A 6,000-nucleotide genomic window follows, 5' to 3' on the forward strand; every position below is an offset into this window, starting at 1 on the left:
CCCCAGGCTGGGTAGGGACACAAGTTTCTTCTTCTTACCAACTCCTTGTGCTGCTCCAGCACCTTCCACCCAAAGCACTAGGTAAGCAGCCCACAAAGTAGGGGAAGATTATCTCCACTTTACTGATGGGGACATTGAGGCACAAGGGAAGTGACTGGGCCCAGGCCAAACTGTGGGTCAGTACCCAAGAATCCTGACTCCAGGTCCTGTGCTGCAACCACTAGCCCTTGTGTTCTCCCCCTCCCATGTCCCATCCACACACAAAACCTCTCACCCAAGTGATGTGATGCCTTCAGCCCAGCTCAGGAGGTGGGGTTGCACTTGGGTGCGGCTTTGACTCCAGCAGGGAACTTGCCCAGTTTGCAGGGAAGACACCGGCTAAATAACTTAAGTGCTGAGAAGCCTCCAGAGCCTTCCCACAATTCCTGCTGTGTGCCCCAAAAGAGAAGTTTTCCCACAATTCCCTGAGGAAGAATCACAGCTGCAGCACAAAGCTCCAAGAGCGACACTCCCCGAACACCCTGGGGATTCAGGTAGCACGGTTCAGTGGGGCTGCTCGCAGCGGGACTAGGCTGACCCGGGAGGCTGCTGGTCACCCAGGTTTGCAGGGAAGACGTACCCATGCAGATGGCGGGAGGGTGTAGGAGAGCCCAAGGAGGTGAAATTAGCACTCATGAAAGTAAGGAATTAAGAGCCCTAAACCAGTTTTGTGCAAGCTCTCCATTGCCCCCTCCATGCACACAGCTCTGCCAAGACACCTCAGGCCTGAGCGCAGCCCGCTCCCCTGCTCCTCCAGCCCTGGGCCTCTCTGGAACTGAGACTGCCCCCCTCTGCCAAATTGCTACAGTTAACAGCTGTGTCAGTGTTTCCATTATAAAATCCGTTTTTCAGGGGCATAAAACTCAGCTGTGAAATTTCACTCCTGGCTGAAACTTGGCTCAGCTCAGAGGCACGGCGAGTGGAAAAGCCTGAATCCAGTGGCTACAGGTGTGAAAAGTAAAAGCCCTTTTTATAATGAGCTCTTACCACTCAGAAATAGCTTCGTCCCCTGCACTAGATTTTGGCTGGGCCCAGAGTTATGGCATGGACTTCAAGTGCCTCAAATTACAAAGGAGGAGGGGAAAACTACTGAAAACAAACCAAGTTGGAGCAGCTCATGGGCTGCTCTACTGGGCCTGTAGCACACGATCACTTCCTGTTCCTGGTCTCTTGCGGCAAGGGTGCAAATTCCTGTGGGATTGGACACAGCTGTGTGTGTGGGGGGTGCATTACAGTGGGGATGATGGGTTCTCAAGGTGCATGTTAATTATCTTGAGCCCCTTTTAATTGGATGGGGGAGGGAGGGGCCCAAGTCCCACTGAAGAAAGGAGACCATGAGCTTAGAGATAGTGTGGAGAACTCACTGCAGGTGCTGAGAACACTGCAAGTTCTCTCCAGCTCAATGGGACCCTTATTGCCACTCCCAGACAACAAGATCATGGTCTGCTTTTTCTCCCATCTGCTGCATAATGACCACCAGGTTGTCACATGACCCTAGAAACAGCTGCACAGCTTAGTATTGTTCAGCTTCTGCTGCTGGCCAGCTGCCCCCTGGTGATCAGGTGCAGCCCTTCTTTGATCTTTCCCCAGCCTGTCTCCACTTTTGCTTCTGCACAAATGACTGAATTGTACTTAGCCCTTCAGAGTTAAGCTTGTACAAACAGATGTAACCCCGTTCGCTAGGGCATTGGTTCTCAAGCTGTTCCTCAGATCTCTCTCTGGTCTTGCTTGATGCCGGCCGTTGTGGCTAGGTGCCCAGGCTGTTCCCTGCAGACAGCATGGATGTCTGGAAAAGCAAGGAGCTTCTACTATATATGGTAGAGAGGAAACAGGAATAGCTGTCTGGGAGAAGCGCCATCAGCAGGAACACAGTAGCCAGCCACTAGCAGAAGAGAAATGAGGCAGCTGAGTGGAATGTGCGGGGAAGATCACAAAGTGTTTGGTCCGCTTGTCCCGGGAAGCGCAGCAGCAACAGGTTGGAGGAAAGCGTGTGTAGGGAGCGAGGACCAGCTAACAAAGGAGCATTGCAAGGGGGAACCCAGATGGTCGAGACAAGAGCAAGGGGAGGAAGAGAGAGGAACAAGACACTGAAATGAAGAGCAACCTTGAAGGACTACCCTTTTAGGGCAGTGTTTGCCAAACTCAGGACGCCGCTTGTGTAGGGAAAGCCCCTGGCAGGCCGGGCCGGTTTGTTTAGCCGGTAGATTGCGGCTCCCACTGGCTGCGGTTCGCTGCTCCAGGCCAATGGGAGCTGCTGGAAGAGGCGCGGGCCAAGACCATCCAGGATGTGACTCACACTGTGAACGTTTGGTAAACCCCCATCTAGGGTCTTCAATAGGCCCACATCCCAGGTTTCTTCACCCCCTGCCCCCACCCAAGCTATATTCTGGGCAAAGAAAGCCCAGAAAGCCATGTATTAGCAGTAGGGCCAACCCTGAACGTTCAAAAATGGTGAGTCAGGCCTCATCTCTGATAAACATGGTAAATTCCTACATATAAAAGTACACGGAAACATTAACAAACTAATGAGGATAAAGTTTAGATCCTGTCTGCTCTCAAATAACTAGTGATACAAAGAGGTGGCGGCCTCTGTCCCTGAACCTGTGGGGAAGTTGTAATACAATAAAAATTAATATTATGCCTACCCTCCTCTATATTCTGAGCAGCGTACCTGTATATAGATCCCATCATTTTATTTTAGAAAATTTACTAAAATTATTAGAGCCTGCATCTTCCCTTTCTGTGGGGTCCTGGTCAATGCCACGACTGTCACTTAAAACACTCCAGTTCCCTATAGCCAAGAGGGTGTTTGGGCTCCCAGATCTACAGCGTATCACCAATGTCCAAATGGTTCCAGCATGCTCACACCCTCATACCCACAACGGTGGAAACGGAATGGATGTTAATGTATCCGATTCCCCCGTGGGTCTGCTCAGTTCCCGTTTTTGTCCGGTGGAGAAAAATAAGGTGGTTAGTGGTGTCTGGGTTATCCTAGCTAAGAGGTACCAATTTTATCCTTGCTATCATGCAAAAGCACCTAGCTGGGGTAACCCAGACTTGCAAATTGAGGGGGAGGGCACACAACTGTAATTTGCAAGAACTGGCCAAGCAAGGGCATCATATGGATTTTCCACTTAGTTTAAGATGAGGGCTTTGTCTCTTTTCGAACACTAAAGCAACGATGTTTCACCTGAAGAAGTGGTTTTTTTACCCACGAAAGCTTATTCCCAAATAAATCTGTTAGTCTTTAAGGTGCCACCAGACTCCTTGTTGTTTTTGTGGATACAGACTAACCTGGCTACCCCTGATACTTAAAGCAACGATAGGACCTGCCCCCCTCAGCGGAGTGGCACTACTTACAACTAAAACATTTGCTAATGTATCAATTTGGTCCAGATGCCCTAGGACTGCCAAAGGCCCCAGAGCTACTAGGAATCTTGAAAATGCTTCATAAACTTCCCAGGCCCATGTCCGCTCTGTATGCTTTACTAATGAAGAGGAACTCCGCTGGTCTGGAGTTCTTTGTGAAAGCACGGAGAGGGGAGTTATCACAGCCCCTACAAGAGCCCCAAAGACCGAGCGTATTATGGAATGTTAAAGATGCTTCTGTGGCTCTCACGCTACCCCTGACATAGCAGAAGGTTCTATTTAAAATGTATTGGATGCCACTGAGATTGTGCAAGATGGGGGCTTTGTGTGCTGGTATTTGTTGGGATTGTAATAAAGAAAAAAGGATCCCTGATCCATATGTTATGGGACTGTCCATCTATTAGGCAGATGGGGAAAGAGGTGGACACAAGAGTGAAAATAGGGCTTGGCTTCAATAATCAAGCCTCATCTGAAAATTATATCCTAAGTTATGTACCTTACTAGGCTGGGTTTAACTCCGCCACCGACTTTGCTTCTTGAGGGTCACACAGTGCATGATTTTGGCCAATGGGGGCTGCTGGAAGTGGCGCGGGCCGAGGGACGTACTGGCCGCCACTTCCAGCAGCTCCCATAGGCCTGGAGTGGCAAACCGCGGCCAGTGGGAGCCATGATCGGTCGAACCTGCGGACGTGGCAGGTAAACAAACCGGCCCAGCCCGCCAGGGACTTTCCCTACACAAGCGGCGTCCCAAGTTTGGGAAACACTGCTCTCAACCATTCTTTTTCCATCCCTCCTCCAGTCCCCTCCTTCCCTTTTTTGCCTACTTGTGTTTTTTATTATTACCCCCACCCTAACATGTTCTATGTAAGTGTCTGATTTTGTATTGTCTGGTCTTACAGCTTTGACAAGTGGTAAAGTTGTGTAATTGCACAACTTGGCTAGCCTGTGAATTGTGTAGTATTTGGTGACATATACAAGCTGTAAGTCATTTCTCTTTTTATTGTTTCTTTACGAAAAGTAATCAATCATAAAATGGGCCTCAAATCAGAGGTTGGCTTGAAAGTCTTGATTTAAAAAAAATGATACCACAATGTATGTCTGTCTTTTGGTTTTTGAGCCATCAAGTTGAATTTGGGTCAAATTTTAAATTCTTCTCCACAACCATGAGGGCAAGAAATTTTTTTAATCCAAGTCAAGATTCTCACAATCACATGAATCCAGGAGCTGGGGCTTGAACAAAAAAAACCCCAACCAAATACAGTGAAACACGCAATAAGATAGCAACACTGCAATATATTTTAGGTCACCTTAGATGTTGCTTTGGGCTTACGCAACATCCTTGCTTAAAGTTCTTGGGGCAGGGCCCACCTCTTTGTTCTGTGTTCTTACAGCGCTTAGCATAATGGGGTCCTGGGCCATGATTAGGTCTCCCAGGATCTACCACAATGCAATTAATAAATAATAATTACTCTTGCTGTAAGCCTGTGACAATCCGTGCACTTAACCCAAGATGGAATGTTGAAACCTCGGGCAGATCATTTTAAATCACCCTTCTTTACGCCCTCATTTAAAATAGACGTGCAATAGTTAACATACCACTGAGAATCTTACCGTGACATTAAATTTTCTTTTAAAATTACTACCTCTCCCACTGCAATACAAGTCTGTCTGACGCACACGCACACACACACACACACCCTGCCCATTTTCTGTCCCCCCCTCCTCCCACTGGAACTCTATAGTTACTTTTTGTTTAAACACAGCTTTGGTTTGATGCTTATGTATCACAGCACCAGCCAGGATCACGAGATCATAAACAGCGTGGATATACAGCTGCAGGCACAGCAGGGGGAGCTCTCGAGCCATTTCCTATCAATTGTTAATGTCATCTTGATGGAGGGGGGGAGAGGGGAGACAGCAACTGTTTTGGTGGGAGCTAATGGGTCACACTGCAGCAACCAGGAGCCCAACACGTTACTAAGCAAATGGAGCTTTTGCTACCTTATCTGCTAATAAAAGGAAAAATCCCGGTCACAGAATACGCTCAAAGTAAATAAAAGGCCGTGCCATGCTTGCCAACTCCACCGAGTTTTAGTGAGGAAACTCTGAGCCCCCCAGGCAAGGCTGGAAATTATTTTCAGTCTCTAGTTTGTACAGGCAGGGTGAAATTCACTCTGTCCAAGCCGGCATGCACTACTCAGCCCCAGAGCCCCAAAGGCATTTAGGCTCCTAAATACCTTTGAGGATCTGGGCCTCAGATACCGTGGTGATAAGGGCACTGTAAGAGCCCAGAGAGGTTACAATAGGTTTTTAAAATGTTAAAAAATGCACATTTTTCTTAGCCTGGACATAGCCTGAAGGAGGAAGGTGCTCAAACCCCACTGAATTTAACTGGGATTTGAGCATATAACACCCATGAAGCTCACTTGACAATCCCAGCCCTAAGCACTGGTCACCTGCATGGGTGTAAATTTCCCCGGGAGATGGAGACAGGCACACCAGGGATGGAGCTAACACAGGAGTTTAGAGACATGCCATATTCCAGTAAGCGACTGTACTGCACACACCAGATACAACAAGCCGGCGAGGTTC

Source organism: Chrysemys picta, chromosome 10 (assembly GCF_011386835.1).
Source record: "Chrysemys picta bellii isolate R12L10 chromosome 10, ASM1138683v2, whole genome shotgun sequence".
In the NCBI taxonomy this organism is placed as follows: Eukaryota; Metazoa; Chordata; order Testudines; family Emydidae; genus Chrysemys; species Chrysemys picta.